Source organism: Anguilla rostrata, chromosome 2 (genome assembly GCF_018555375.3).
Source record: "Anguilla rostrata isolate EN2019 chromosome 2, ASM1855537v3, whole genome shotgun sequence".
Lineage (NCBI taxonomy): Eukaryota > Metazoa > Chordata > Actinopteri > Anguilliformes > Anguillidae > Anguilla > Anguilla rostrata.
Window position 1 is genome coordinate 4,782,640 of NC_057934.1, and position 16,001 is coordinate 4,798,640.

The 16,001-nt window shown below is 43.5% G+C and overlaps 1 long non-coding RNA gene across 1 annotated transcript; it reads right to left on the reverse strand.

Annotated features, from left to right (window-relative positions):
• Nucleotides 1–11,124: 11,124 nt before the first annotated feature.
• On the reverse strand, nt 11,125–15,476 carry LOC135249470 (uncharacterized). Its single transcript, XR_010328688.1, has 2 exons — nt 15,430–15,476; nt 11,125–11,837 (listed from the first exon to the last, which is right to left on the reverse strand). It is a non-coding gene; the product is annotated as an uncharacterized LOC135249470 (long non-coding RNA).
• Nucleotides 15,477–16,001: the final 525 nt, after the last annotated feature.

A 16,001-nucleotide genomic window follows, 5' to 3' on the forward strand; every position in this document is an offset into this window, starting at 1 on the left:
ATTATTCAGCACCCGTCTAATCCTTCGGTATTGAATCACCCCTGGTAAAAAAGAAATATTGGTCGGGCTACGTCTTGACCTTGTGCATTCCGGCGTAGGAACAGGAACTGACTGTTCTGGAATGCACATAACAAAAGAAGTTTTCTCGTCAGAGATGCTAGAGAAGTTATTTAACACTTTGAAAAGTAGGTTTTTAAAAAAAAATTATTTTTCTTTTAAATTCCAGGTCAGCGTTCTAGAACTCCATTGCCTTCTATTACCAGTAGGGATTGTTACATACATCAGCATTAGAATGTTCAGTTAAGAACATTGAAATCACATATTTGTGACCTCACACCTTAAAGGGTTAAGAATAAATCCACCAAGACTTTTTGCATTTTTTAACGCACTGTAAGACAGCAGAACTTTCCCGCTTCCTGCATTTAAGTTGTGAAATTTTGAGGCGGTGAACTTTATACCTCTGGTAGTTCTGACTGACATGAGAGGGCTCTGCATGTATTTCGGCCTACTTAGGAACAGTGTAGTCACCGTACCCACAAATTCAATGCGGTGGGTTATGCCTCCTAGCTTGACTTTACATCACTCTCTGACCTAGGCTATGCTTACTGAGTGAACTGGACTTAATGTGTTCATGGCCATGGATAACTGTCACATAATGAGTATTGCACCTTATCGGACCAGCGTTTTGTAGCTGGTGAAACATTCATCCCTTTCTCATTGTCCCTTTCTGGCGTACATAACTCACAGTGTGTTGTTTAAAAAAAAACAAAAAAACAAAATCAAACTGGAGGCGGAGCCAGAAGAGTGAGATGTGGCTGTTTTTTGTCCGCTTCACTCTGAAGGGGATTCTGAGAGCGTGGGTCCCCCTTTCTCCCCCTACCCCCCCTCCCACCCCAACCCCCCCTCCTTGCCAGCACTCGTGCCAAGGGGTGCCCAGATGAGATAACTCTCTGAGGCACGCAAAAAAAAGAAAAAGGAGAGGGGGACAAAGAGAGATTTAAAAAAAAAAATACGAAAAGAGAAAGCAGAAATTCTGGAGGCCAGCCAAGGCTTTCTTTGGCTGCAAGCTTCCTAGCGGTCTCTACCGAGCGCCGGGGTCTAATGAAGTCAGTCGTGAGACAGGAGAGAGCGCAGGACAAGCGAGAAGCAGGTGAACAAGAAACAGAAAGGTGCTCGTCTTCGATTTGCCCGCTGAAAAAACGCGTGTCTGCTTTCTTCACCAGAAACGCTGGCGTGGAATCAGTTGGCAGGACAGTATTTAATTTCTCTCATTTCTTTCTCTCTTTCAGTCTCTCTCTCTCTGTCTGTTTCAGGCTACAGTTGATCAGTGCTGGGTCACATCCTCCTCCAAAGTCACAATTAAATGCAGGCAGCCAGGCTGGGCCAGGTTTGATTGGCAAACTTTATCTAAGCCCCTGAGGACACACAGACACTCTAAATGATTTATTGGGAAAAATATGTCCCAGAATGCACTTGGGGGCCCCTTGCCCTGGAGGGAAATATTGAGTGACCTCTCCAAGAGTCACCGTTTCTTCTGACCAAAGTGGAACTCAACTACCAAGTGATACTAACTGATAAAAGAGAAAATCTGTAGTGTTCCTCTGTGTGCTGTTGAACTTTGTGGGTATTAACATGAGAAATCCAAATTAAGAATGCACAAACATGCTTACTACTAATCCAAATTAGTTGATGCGGTAAATTTAAATTGTTATTGAACATATTTTTCTATTCTAATCTTTTCTTTTTTTTCTCGAAATTTGGAATGCCTATATTAAAGGGATAGTTCCTGTCTGTGGGTTTTCATATACTTTCAGTTTTTGTGTATATTTTCAAATGGCTGAGACATTTTTATACACATTTTCAATAAATATTTTAGATTCTCGAGAGGAAGTTTCTGATCATTTTACAACGAATATCCACATGCTGAAGGGCACAGTGTGGAGATCCAGACCTCTGCCAGTTTGTCCACTTCCTTGTGGTCTGGCACAGCCAAGCTGAGATCCACCTGCCCCAGAAACAGGCCTCCGACCTTGGGCTCCACTTGCAGCCAGCCTGGGCCTCCCTCTCATGTTCTGGTTAATTGAACCCTGAACCGTAACCCTTACCCTGGCACTGACCCTGTATGATGGGGCTCTGTGACTGGGCGCACTTTGATCATGGGGCAGTTTTTTTATTTTGGGGGAGGTGATTTCATTGCAACCTGCTTTCTCACGTCATATAACCCTGTAATGTGTGAGATCACAAGAATGTTCTTAACTGAACATTCTAATGCTGATGTAACAATTGCTACTGGAGTTCTGGAACGGTGGTGATAAATTTTGAAGAAGAAGAAGAAAAAAAAAACATTCCTAAAGACCTACTCTTCAAAGGGTAAATTGGCCCAATCAAGTCATGAGCTGCAGCTGCAGACTGCAAATGCATTCTGGGTGAAATATTCTTTTATTGAATCTAAGGTAAAGCCTGTGATGCACGCACGGATGAAGAAAATATTTCAGCCTGGCCAACATTTTTCAAAATTTCTCCCGAGTTTGGATCGGCTCATCACAGGAGCCAAATGTAAGAGCACTGATTGCTTGGTCAACAAAGAAAAGGGAAAGGCGGTAACTATGGAAAATGGGTTTCCCTTAGCTATCGGCTTCACTAACCACTCAAAACTATTCTTTTCTTTCTGGCCTTTTGTCTTTTCTTTACTTTACTTTTTTTTTTTGTACTTGGAAAAGATAAACCCCAGGTCACCCAGCTGAGCCACGGGCCCTTGTTCTCAGCAGTACCCCTCTTTGAGCCAATGTTCCAGCTCACAGAGCAGAGAAAGAGGGAGAGAGAGAGAGACAGAGAGAGAGGGAGAGAGAAGTGGAGGAATACAGAGGGAAGGAGAGAAAGATGGAGTGAAAAAAGAAAAGTGAAGGTAGAACGCAATGAGCGACAGAGAGGACAGAGAGAGTGATGAAGAGGAAGAGGATGACATGGGAGAGAAAATGAATAGATAGAAAAAATGTAAACAGAGAGCAGGTGTGTTCAGACTGACAAAGTCCAGAATGCTGGTTCCACTCGCATATTTCACAGAGCTGTTGCATTACCTTACTTCAAATATATAAATCTAAATGAGCATCAATAACAATAAACCACTAAGACAACATCTCTGACCTCAACAGACTCCTTAATAACCATGGTAACGGTTTGACATTTTGGAATCTGGCCCATGAAGTACAAAGCTATATTCTTTCATGCGTTTCTTAGCATCCTGCAAAATGTTGTGCTTTCTCTATAATATAGATTATGGATTATATCAATTTATATCAATTTGATAGGGATCCTAGGTTTTGATAATAAAAAAACTTTTTTGAAACGTTTTCTTTTTGAGCAAATTGTGAAGATCCAGAACAGTGCATCCACCACCGTGATTTATATTTTGATTAATACATCTCTAATAATAAAAAAAGCAATTAAATTACTGAAAGAAACACATTTCCAGCCAGAAAAAAAATAAGCAATATAGAAATTGAAAAAAAACAAAAAAAAAAAAAAAAAAAACAGCAGACCTAAAAATCACTTTTTTTCCAGTCTCTTCATTTTTATGCGGATTATTAAATTCCGGGAGCGGTAATAATTTGAAACGTTAAATTCCTGCATAATTGAGCATATATTTTTCCCTGGGTGCCATGACAGCGCTTATCAGTCGGGGGGTAAGAATTAAGACCACATAGGGAACTAAATAACACTTTTAAATGCAGCAGACTAAGTAGAAAATTGGCTTAGCATGCAGATAGCGAACTCAACAAAAGGAACATATATATGAGCTCGGAGTGATTGAAGCCCCTGTCTTTCTGATGAGGAGAGTGTTTGATTTCCTCTGTGGGTCTTACATAAACTGCTAGCTTAATTTCACACCTCGGATCTGAAAATGACAACAAACACTTTAATTAGAAAAAGATGCAAGGAAGGGAAGGGACTTTAATATTCTCCAAGCGTAAAAAAAAATAGATAGGTGAAGCGCTGAGATAAGTCCTCACTGTTCCCAGAGCTTGCGGAATATATGGCATCGTTCGTTTATTTATTTGTTTGTTCGTTCATTTTGAATTTTGTTTTTCTGACAGGGGTGTGTAATTGGTAGCCCCCCCCCCCCCCCTTTTTTTCAGCTTTTCCCCCTGCCTCACGAAAACATTTTGCGTCAAACTTACTTAAATAAAATTTAAATTTAAAGAGGCGCGGAGCCGCCTCACTTGAGCCCGCTCGGTGATTTGCGATCGTCTGCGTCTGACATCGCTCGATTTCACTCGATTTCGTCCGCGAAGAAAAGCGACGATCGGCATCATGCTCGGCTCTCGGCAGGCCTGTCCAAGCGGTTCTGTACCTGAATCCGGCGTTCTGTACCCCTAAAAACCTGTTTCCAAAATGTTCTGTACCCCTAAAAATCTCTTTACTGAACATTCTGTACCCCTAAAAACCTGTTTCCAAAATGTTCTGTACCCCTAAAAATCTCTTTCCAGAACATTCTGTACCCCTAAAAACCTGTTTCCGAAATGTTCTGTACCCCTAAAAACCTGTTTCCAAAATGTTCTGTACCCCTAAAAATCTCTTTACTGAATGTTCAGTACCCCTAAAAACCTCTTTCCAGAATTATCTGTACCCCTAAAAATCTCTTTCCAGAATGTTTGCCAAAGTCGTTCCCAGCTGAGAAAATTTTAAAGGGGGTCTTTGTGACCACAACCACTCTCTGCCTGGTCTTTCACAGAGTGACCCCAATATCATCACTGACTGATTACTATTTAAGGGGTATGGGATACTGGCTGATGTAACCCCACAAACCTGCAGGACCTTTGTATTTCTGAACCTTCAATATTTCCACCAAAAATCCTCATCATTGAAAATGCCCAATTCTTTCATCCCTGTGGACGATTGATTGGAGCACAATCTGATGTGTGGAGAGAGTGGAACAATTTCGAAGGATGGTGGAAGGAAAGAAGAGAAAGAGGAGGTAAAAAAGGGGGGGGGAATGAGAGTAGTGAAAAAACAGCACCTCAGCATCAGTGGAACCCATTCCATTATTTAACCCTTTGAAGAGTGGGTTTTTTGGAATGTTTTTTTTCCAAAACAATGTTCTAGAACTCCATTGCTTTCAGTTACCAGTAGTGATTATTATATTTATGCACCATTTATGTCCAAATTAATCACTGGCATGGTTTTCCTTGTGTTCTACCATCCAAAGATTACAAACAGACCAGGCATTACAATGGAGATCCTGATATCTGTGGTGAGTGGCTGTGGGTATATGTGCGTGTGTGTATGCATGTGTGTGTGCATGTGTGTGTGTGTGTGAAGTTAAAGAGGCATATCCTGCATCTCCCTGGCAACGGTTGAGATACCAAACAGACTCCCAGGTGAATACATGGGGTACACTGCACAGGGTACACAAATAGTTCAGTTAAAAAAAAAATTTTTTTTAAAGGAATGACATACTATCCAAATGTCAATGGATTTTACAAAAAGGCAGTATCCTCTAGAGCACTGAAGACACAACACAATACTCTCTCTCTCTCGCTCACATTCTCTCTCTCCCTCCTGCTCTCTTTCTCTCATTCAGTCTCTTGCTCTCTCTCTCCTTTCAATGGCTCTATCTAGCTACTATAAGGTTCATTACAGGAGCAAGATGGCTGTGTTTGGAAGATAAAAACCAATGGTTTCAATAAATAAATAAATAAAATACAGTTTTGCTGCCATTAAAAAGGGTAAAGATGGCCGTCAAAATTCCATCCTCAGAACGACTCAAGTAATTAACGGCGGTAGGATTTCAAAATAAACCAATAAAAAACCGAGATAAAAACACACGTCTATTTTTTTTTCAACCCCCCATCTCTTCAAAAAAAAAAAAAAAAAAAAAAAACTTGCCATCTTGCTGCTTGCGTTTGCTGGTCAGCAATAATCAAACCACTTTCTGGGGGGATTAGACTCAAAAAGCTTAGCCCGTTGGACCAGACACTAACCGGGGCCAGAGGGTTCTCTTATCTGAGTCTGACTTCTGGAGCCAGCCGCACTGCAGGACAGATTGCTTTCATATTCCCGTTTGCCCGGCAACAAAGGCGGACGGTAATGCGATAATGCCGGAGTGCGATGGGTTTTAAGGGCCCGGTGCATTTACGTATTGTATTTTGGGGGAATAATCGGGCTCATCCAAATTGTGATCTCACACCGCTCGGCGCGATCCGTTAAAACCGGGGTTAATGCTTTTTTTTTTCTTCCTTTTTTTTGTTGTAAAAAGAAAATAAAATAAAACGAAGCCGCCGTTAAATTTACACGTCGACGAGTTTTTTTTTTTGGGAATAATGTGGAAAAAGGGCGCTCCGCTATTTCTGCGAGCGGAAGGCAGGCTTGACCCCCTCCCCTCTCCCCGCCCCAAACCTCTTCAATGGAACGCCTAAATGTGAAAGAGATCCCTGCAATTGCGAGGCTAGCATCCCAGTTCACTGAAAGCCAGCGTCCGCCTGCAGCTGCTCTGTGGATCTACCACTGTGGGCAGGGGCAGGGCAGGCCAATATTTCACATGCATGTATTTGAAAACATGTATTTGCCTGTGTGCAGTATCATATATGTAATGTAAGTTGCCTGATTTTTTTTTTGTATGGCATATACTTCTGTGGAACCCGCAAGCAGCCTCGCTCTACCTTAGATTGGGCTCACAGATCGTTATTTGATGTATTATATGCAGAATCTGAGTTTTTGCATCACGAAATACCCGTGTATTTTCCTTTTCATTTAAATATATATTTAGTGATATTGTTACTCCACCGTAGGCATGCAGCTGACTACTCTTGAGCAAGTGATTATTTGCGACTATTTGTGACTCTACAGGCCAACGCAGGCTTGCTGTAGGGGAACTAGGTAGCTTGGTAACCCTGTGGTAACTAGAAGGGCGTTTATGTGGCAGAAACGTCACCCATTCCTGCCATAACCCTGCAACAGAGAATTTTGTTTTGGTAATTGCACTACATTTCCCATAATCCTTTCCTTGCCTCACTGCCTCTAGGAAGGGCTGCCAGCAGCCTGCTAAAGTGAAGTTCTGAACTGACGCTCGTGCTTGTATGGATTTCACAAGGCTTACTTCTTTGGGAGAGAAAGCTGCCTGAGGGGTTGGTGTCTTTCAAGACCAGAGACGGGAAATTTCCCTTCATCTGACTGAACTGTAAACGAGTGCCGTACAAAGCGATAAAGCATTTAAGCCCTCTTAAAAAAAAAAAATAATCTGTTTATGAAACTAATTAAATATTTTGAGAAAATTAACATACGGCAATTTGCATTTACTTTTGCCCGAGAGAACGTCGTACCCCAGATTTAGAGATCTGAACAGCAATTAAAATAACACTGAAAGCAAACGGTTGTTCTGATTATCTGTCGCCATTTGATTTACTATGCTACATATTTCAGGAAACACTAATTCTGCACTTGTACAGAGACTTAAATATTGAGAGAACATGCACACACACACCCCATGGACCCATAATTAGTGTTTCCTTTATCTGCCACATGTGTGGTCTGCTGCCAGTTTGGTTATGTGCAGAGCTGTGTCTCCAATTAGATTTTAAAACAATTTTTCCTCATGCAATTGCTTAATGAAATGAAATAGGCAGCAATGTACTGTTAAAATGTAGGGTATAAAATATGATTATATTATAATGTCACGCAAGCATGTGTGAGCGGTTGGCAGTTGGAGGGTGTAGTTTAGAACCATCATTCACTGTCATTTTAAGACACCAGGTTCAAATCAATAAAGGTTGTTAGAGATACGCGTGTGTATGTGTGTGCGTGTTTGTGCGTGTGTGTATGTGTGTATGTTTGTATTTGTGTGTGTGTATGTGGGGGGGGGGGGGGTGGGGTCAGCTGTTTCCTTGGAGGGGAGGAGGGTCTTTGGTTTCAGATGGAGGGGGGGTGTGTGAGATTAAGGGGGCGGGGGGGGAGGTTGGGCACACAAAGCTACATCTGTGCAGATGGAGGGGCAAAGGTAACGGGGGCTTACCTGCAGCTCCCATACACTGATCTGCTCAAATATTGAGGCCGATGACAGAGACGAGCGGGAGGAAGGAGGGGGGCCGGGGGCACGGGTGGCGGTGGGGAGAGGCAGGAGAATGCACTTGTTTGTTATCAATCAGGACTTCTGAAAGGGAATTTTATGCGGCGACCTATCTGCCTCCTCTTACACCAATTCCGGGGTGTCCTGGGGCAAGGACAGGGCGGGGGCGGGGGTCCAGGGGAGGGTCATGTGACCGGCGAAAATACCCTTCTGTCACTTATAGGAAGGGGTTATGTGAGGGGGGGTGGGGGGGTTCGGGGGATGTTGAGGGAATCTGAGAAGATGACAGCTGTGAACTTGTTTCTTCTGGGACACACAGATTCCTCTTATTTCCTAACATCAGGTTACATGGCTCGGAATAAGCCTGAAACTGAACTGGCTCAGATTTGAATGTTTCCATAAAAAGAATACTCATCTTCAATCAGGTCTCTTTTAAATATCTGTGCGTCATTTTTACATTTAAAAACCAAATTTTCTCTTAAAACCTGTATTGGTATTAAATCATTTCCCATTTTGTTGAGCATATAATATAGCTAATTACATGTGGTAATTATTTAAAATAGCTTAAAAAATCGTTTTTGTAAAAAAAAAATACAAATAATTCTGTACCTGACTATATGATAATACGGAATTGGATATTGTAGAAGGGGGCTGTCTCTCACAGCCAATCAAAATGAAATATTCCATAGATACGCACAATGGGATGCCTCATCCTGTAAGCAGGAAGTTGGAGGTGGGAAATATTTTCTCTCTCTGACCCTGAAACCATAATTTTGGGGGAAAAATATAAAAGCTTACAGTGTGAGCGGCACCGATTGGCCCTTTCCCATACTAATCTGGGGAGAGAGGATTTGGCAGGCAGTCAACGCATTGCCAGCAGGTTACATCAGTGGACCCCGTAATGTCAGCTTTCATCGTAATAAGCCGCTGAAAACAGCAACAATGGGCGGGCATTTCAGCCACTGTATTTTATATTGGGATTCACCTTTCTCGCCAACCGCTATATAGTTACACAAAGCATTAATAGTAACCATAGTAATTATATACAATTATACAATGGTACAATTATATAGAAAAATGTGAGGAAACCTGCACACTGTTACCAAAAGAAATGTATAAAATTCAAAGGAGAGGTTTTTAATAAAAATATGAATTTATCATAAAAGTGCTCAAAAAAAGCTCAAAGTGAAAGACAAAGGTTTCGGTCATAGACCTTCATCACCATCATATAATAATCATACAATTATACAAGTATTTAATAAAACCATACTTTAGATTATAGGGAAAATACTCTTGAAAGTGTACACACACACACACACGCACGTATGTATGATGCCAGCCCAAAAACAAAAGTGATCACGTATGAACAGATTTTCAGATATCATACGGTCTCTTGCCAAATCTGTTTCTGCATGTATTCTTTTTTCATACCCCCACCTGACCCACTTCTATTCCACTCTGACCTTCTGTACTGTTTAAACAAGAACACGAGTCTCTTCAATGCAAAACAAGTTCCTGAAACAGGGCGATGAAGCCGTTCAGTTCAGTGAGCTAATCCGAAGCGCAGCGACCAGACTTGAGTCATGGCAACCTATTCCGTGAGTCTCTGAAAACTTTTTCAGTCAGGCTCAGATTTTTTTCCCCCGCCTAACAGAAAATTAATTGTGAATCAAACTCTCTACAGAGATCCAACTGTACACGTACACAAAGCATTAATATGCAAAAGAAGATGTCTGCTCTCTTAAGATGCAGTAATCAAATTCAATCGCCTTTTTTTTTTTTTTTTTTTTTTAAACCGTTAAGAAATTTCCCTGCTTAGAAAGGGAAAATGCATGTAAATGAAGCAGTGGGAAATGGGGGGTCGGGTGGGGGGGGGGGGGGGTGACAGGCCAGCGTGTTTGTCTCCTGATAAGGGTGTTTGAAGCCCCCCCACCCCCCCCTGGCTGTCATGCTGGAGGTTGGGTGCCTGAGAGTTATTTCTGGAAGGAGGCCATGCTCACATTGGGCCCTAATTGAGCAGTGAGGTGCAGGTGTTACTCTAGAAATGAGGAGAGGTGGAGCATCAGCACCCTCCTCTGTGTCCCATTATCGGCCCCCCATTGCAAAGGCGGGGGAGTTTAGGACAGGGTCTTCCTCTTTTTTCACATTACAGAAGGATCTTCATATTTCTTTGCTAATGAAATATCTACACGTCTATGTTTGAGCATCTGTGTGTGCAAGCATGTGTGTGTGTGTGTGTGTGTGTGTGTATGTGTGTGAGTGTGTGGGACTATTCACAAGTTTGTATGTTTGCGTGTGTGAACATACATGCTTGTGTTTCTCTGTACGTGTGCATGTGCGTACTTGCATGTGTGTCTGAACAAGTCTGTTTTGTGTCTGCATGTGCATGATGTATGTTTGTGTGTATACATGCACACATGCATGTGTGTGTACTTGCAAATGCACACACACACACACACACACACACACACACATACATATACGCATGTACGCATCCGCTTTCTCACCGCTCTCTCTCTCTCACGCGAGTCTCGGCCACAGGAATGCCCAGGAACCAAATCCTGTCTGTCAGCACCTCTTCCTGGACACGATATTACAACCACACCCAGCACAAAGGTGCCACACAGGCCCTGTCTGCCGTACCCGCCCCTGCCTCCCCCCCCCTCGCAGGAAGCAGTGCTTGCAGGAGGGACCGTCGGCAGTTCAGGACACTTCCAGGATTAAGGGGGGGGGGGGAATCAGATAAAGGAGCAGTGATATGTACGAGGGGGGGTGGGGGGGGGGGGCGGTTGGGGAGGGGGGGAGCGGATTCCTTCTGCACCTGGGAGGCACCTGCCTGGGAGTGGGGCGCCCCGTGTGGGACGACTGGCACAAGCCAGGCTCTCCCTCTGGTGGACAAAGCATGCCAGTGCACTATCACACATTACTGTGTCTTACTCATACACACATACACACACACACGCACACACAGACATAGACACACACATGCATGCACAAATGCACACACATGTACACACATACACACATGCACAAATGCACAAATGCACATGCATGTGCGCATATATTTATAGTCTCAGTTTAATTACTCCCTCATCAGACTTAAAAGAAAAAAACAGGTGATGATTGACTCAAGCACTATGAATGACATAGTACTGAGTCACCTCTCTCAGTCACTCTCTCCCTCCCTTTCTCTCTCCCTCTTCCTCCCTCTTTCTCTTCCTCTCCCTCCCTCTCTCTCACTCTCACACTCCCTCTTTTTCTCTGGTTCCATCTCAGAGTTATCAAGTGATACTTTCATAATCCTCTGAATTAAAAGGATTTCAGAGAGAGAGAGAGAGACAGCGAGAGACAGACAGAGAGAGAGAGGAAGAAAGAGAAAGAGCTTCACTCCCCTCTGAAGATTGGAGAGGGACACCAGGCACACTCCCGAGGAGAGTTGGCGAGCGAGGAGGGAAACACCCTCTCGAATGAGGCCGCTTAAAAATTAAGCAGGAGGAACGGACACGGCAGGAGCCGCCCAGGCTAGCGGCCTACCAGCGGCCCAGCGTCGGCAGCCAACAAATCGGCACTGCAGCTAGCCGGCGCTACGTCGGCCCGCTAGCGGACAACGGAGGCAAGGCAGTCCAGAAGAGGACGTCAGCCGTGAAAAAAAAAAAGACGGAAACTGTCTGTCGAACGGCCCTGTCGCCAGCGAAGCGCTGTACCGCTGATTTGCAAAAGCACGGGTGGCCAGAGAGGCCCTCACCTGCTGGGCGGCGAATCCAGTTACCTGCACCTGTAATGCAAACTACACACCTTATGAACCAGGCCGTCCTCCTGCTGCCACTGGAGCGTGCCAAAACAAATTAAATTAATTAATTTATGAAATTTATTAAACTAAAAAAAAAACTGCCTCTGTAACACTATAATTTTTCATCCCTTATTCCTTAAGGAATCGTTGTTTTTAAAAAGCTTTATTCCAGTGTAATGAATTGACAATGATGTCCTAATAAATGGGCGTCAAAATCAAAGCCTCTCTGTCTCTCACTCTCTCTCTCTCTCTTTCTTTTTACTGGTATTCATCTAACAAATTACCCACAGCACCAGCGCCACTCAAAGCCCGAAAAATAATAACACTCACGGAGGATCAGAGTAATCGGCAAGGCTAAAATAAATGAATAATAAAACAATGGTGCATAAATTGCACTAATAATCTGTCACTCTTGCTTATTGTAATATCATAAGACCTGGAGCTGGAGAGCATAATCACGCAGTTTACAAGCTGGATACAATGCTGTGTTTTTGGGCACTGATGTATTTGGATTATTAATTGTGGAGTTATAAAAAAATCTGGAGTCTGTAATTGACACAAATGGAAAAAAAAAATCCCTTTTGTACAAAAAGGCTTTAAGTGCTGTAATCCCTTGCTAAAAGTGTAGGACAGAAACTATTCAGCTTTACTTCCATTTATCTCTAAAGAAAGCAGACTCTTCCTTCTTCTCCTAAAGCCTCAAAAAACAAACTCAAAATATAAGACTTCTCAGGCCTGAATTCTTGCAGACAAAACATTGGTCCATAACGTGTGATGTCACAGTAGGTCATTGTAGCTCATACCCTATTGCCCTACTCAGTACTTTCCTTACCTGGGGTAGTTTACATTAAACTGGTGCATTCTAGAGCCTTCTGTGCTGTTGCGGTCATTTAAATACCTATGACCTCATAATGTCCAACTAACTCCTGTGACCACACCACCTAGTGGCCAGGAGGACCCCATGACCCCCCTGAACATGTTCAGGGAGTAACAATAATGTGTTACCTTATTTTCCAGGGGCATTTGGCGTAATACAGGAACAGAAGAGGACTTCGCAGGTTTACAGCTGTACTAGTTATCATTTGTGTAAAAAAAAAAAAATTGTGAAAGCGGCATATTTCTTTTTAAATAAAGAGCACTATGTTGTAAAGTTCATTCTTATAATCTGGCCATTGCTGTACAAATCATTAAAGAGCAGAGGGTTGAAAATACTATTTAAATAGTAGTAATTTAAGCCATTTAACTTCTACTGTTCAAAATACAATTTAGCAAGTAGAATTTAACATGATCCAGCGCACGGCCATTGTCGGCATCAAGAGGAAATCTCTCAATGGAGAAGCAATTTAGCGGGACGTGACACACGCGCGCATTTCCCTTTTTCTTCAGCGCGGCACCGGAACGCGTCGGTATCAGTATCAGGTGAGGAGAATAAAGACGGCGAACGGACGAACGAGCGAGCGAGCGAGCGGTCGCGGCTGTTTGAAGTGAACGGATCAGCGACGCTAACACTGCAGGACAAACAGCCGCTATCTGCCCAGGAACAGCCCCCATCTGCCTGCGCAGGGGCAGAGATAAGAGCCTGGGGGGGTGTGGGGGGTGAGAGGGGTATTACTAAGGAGGGGGGCGGGGTGGGGGCTGGTCCCCTACACCCACAAGATGAGTCTCTGTAGCTCATCCCTCGCCCCCCATTCCCCCACCCCCTCCAAACTCACAAATGGCTGAGATTTTTGACAGGGTAATCATCAGTGGAGACGCATGGAGTAGCGTAGCAAAAATAAATAATTAAAACACGCGGACAGCATCATTTTATTATCTTTGGCCATACAGTTGCTGTGCTCGGTGCCCTAAAAAATAAGTCCTTTGATGGTGATACACACATGGGACTCTTAGCATGGGTACTTAGCCTAAGGAAACACCTAAATCATCAGAAGGCGCTACTGTACGTGGCGTATGGACACAAAAATATAAATGTGGAGGTGAGGAGTTTGTAGGAGGCGCAGATAGCATGTTCTTGTTTATTGTGGTTATTTTCAGAACTGTGACTGAAGTTTCAGGACTTCCAGGGCAAAGGAAAGTTCTTTGACGCTCTTTGTCTCCGTAGAGCCTTGTCCTGGTGAACCGCAGTGTTTGCACGTTTTTGTGGTTTCCTTTCAATAAGCAAGACAGGTTTATGCCTTGGAAGAAACCAGACGTGTTGGCAGATGTGTGGTTTTCAGACAATCAGTGACTAAAGTGAATCTCTTCAGTGCTGAAGCATGTGGAAAACCAGCAGGCACTCTGGCCTAGAGGCCTTGTGAGAGAAGTAAAGGTCTCTTTAGGACTTTTGGAAACATACTTTCCCTGACGATCTTCTTCGTTTCACACCACAGGGTTTATGGTGACATCATCAGATGAGTCCTCAAGAAGGCCCATGATATTTCATGCCATGATATCACCTTCAGATGAATCGTTCTGTGTTTAGAGAAATCACCAGTGCATGGTGTTTGTTTACTGCAGGCCTGCCATTACACATATTGACACATGCTGTGTGGATACGCACATAGACACGCGTGGACACGTGCTGTACCAACATGGATGACCCTGCCGTGACAGAAGTGCTTCTGTTTTTACTGCAGTTAAGTTCACCTCGCGGTCAAACGTTCTGCATAGACTCTTGAGTCCGAGAGGAAACACGTGCAGAGTGAAATCTGCGTTACCGGAGTTCATTTAACACCAAACAATTTTTTACTGTGCACAGCTCACGTTGCTAAATAGCGTCACACAAAGATGTCCTCCCTCTTGAGAAAAACATATGTTGGTTGTTTCGTAATCTGAGCCCTTACAATGAGGAATAAATGTTATGGCTAGTGTTACACAATGGGCTGGATAATTACTGTAAGACGAGCCCCACAAATACAACATTTTCTCGCTATCAACTGTGTTCTTAAACGTCAGCACTGCGGCAAAGCACAACTCAAACGGCCAATTAATCTGGATGTATTCTTTATGTTCAACTTGATCTTTTTTTTAAAAAATCAAGAGCAACCTGGCCTTAGCTGCCGCTCTGGCGTACACAAGCCCGCCCAAACCCCCCCCCCCACCCCCCCCCGGGGCGAAACACACCGGACACTGAGAGGAGGATTGATTTCCGCTAATTGGACCGTGTGAATGACTGGGTGGCAATTTTGGGACGAGGGGGACGCCTGAATTATGAATTATGAATTTGAGCAGGGTGTTCTGAACAGAGAGCCAAGGGGTCTCTGATGACCGTACTGTACAGGAACCTCAGACACAGTGCCTTATACAACACAGGAGTCGTTAAAAAGTGCTGCACCTGAATGAGTCTCAACCAGGTAACAGGAGCAGGGCAGTTTCCAGAGGCACCTATAACATGAGTTTTCCATAATGCTCCCAATAACGAAATGCCATATTGTTATTGTACCAATTGTTAATATAGTTGTCACTCATCTCTCTTAGTTACATGCACTTAAATAATACATTATTCTAATATTTATTATGATTATTATTGTTATATTTGTATGTCAAAATATGGCATAGTTTCAAATGTAATATTGTCTCTATTTTGTAAAAGATTTACCTGTACTGCTCTGGTCGTCCAGGCCATGAGGCATCCTTGAACTAAACTGAGAGGGGGGGATAAAGAGAGAGGGAGAGAGAGAGAGAGAGAGAGAGTGAGAGAGAGAGAGAGAGAGAGAGAGAAATGATTGAATACCGCAAAATCAGCCGCTAAATCAACAGTCAAAACAGCGATGATTAAAATATAAAAAAACATTTAAATTTGCATGAATGCAGTGAAACAGACAAGAGACCCGTGCAGCACAGACAAGGCGCAGGCAGGCATCCTAAGGGCCTATCTCTGCTCAGAAAATTCAGTCAAAAACAATGTTATTTTTTGCAACGTTGACCTTTTGCCTTGCGATATTATGTGATTTACCTTCTGTGTAATTACAGAGTGGAGCCTATTATACTCCAGGTAACGAAACACGAGGGCAATTTGCATCGCTCCACAAATGCTGGGCGTGGCTCTGCCACACGTTGGCATGTTTGTCCGCCCACGCCCACCCGTCAGCCGTCACCTGCGATAGTCCTGCCCCCCTCCCCCCGAACCTGAACTCACGCCAAGACCGTTTGCCCGAGAACAAGGGAGGA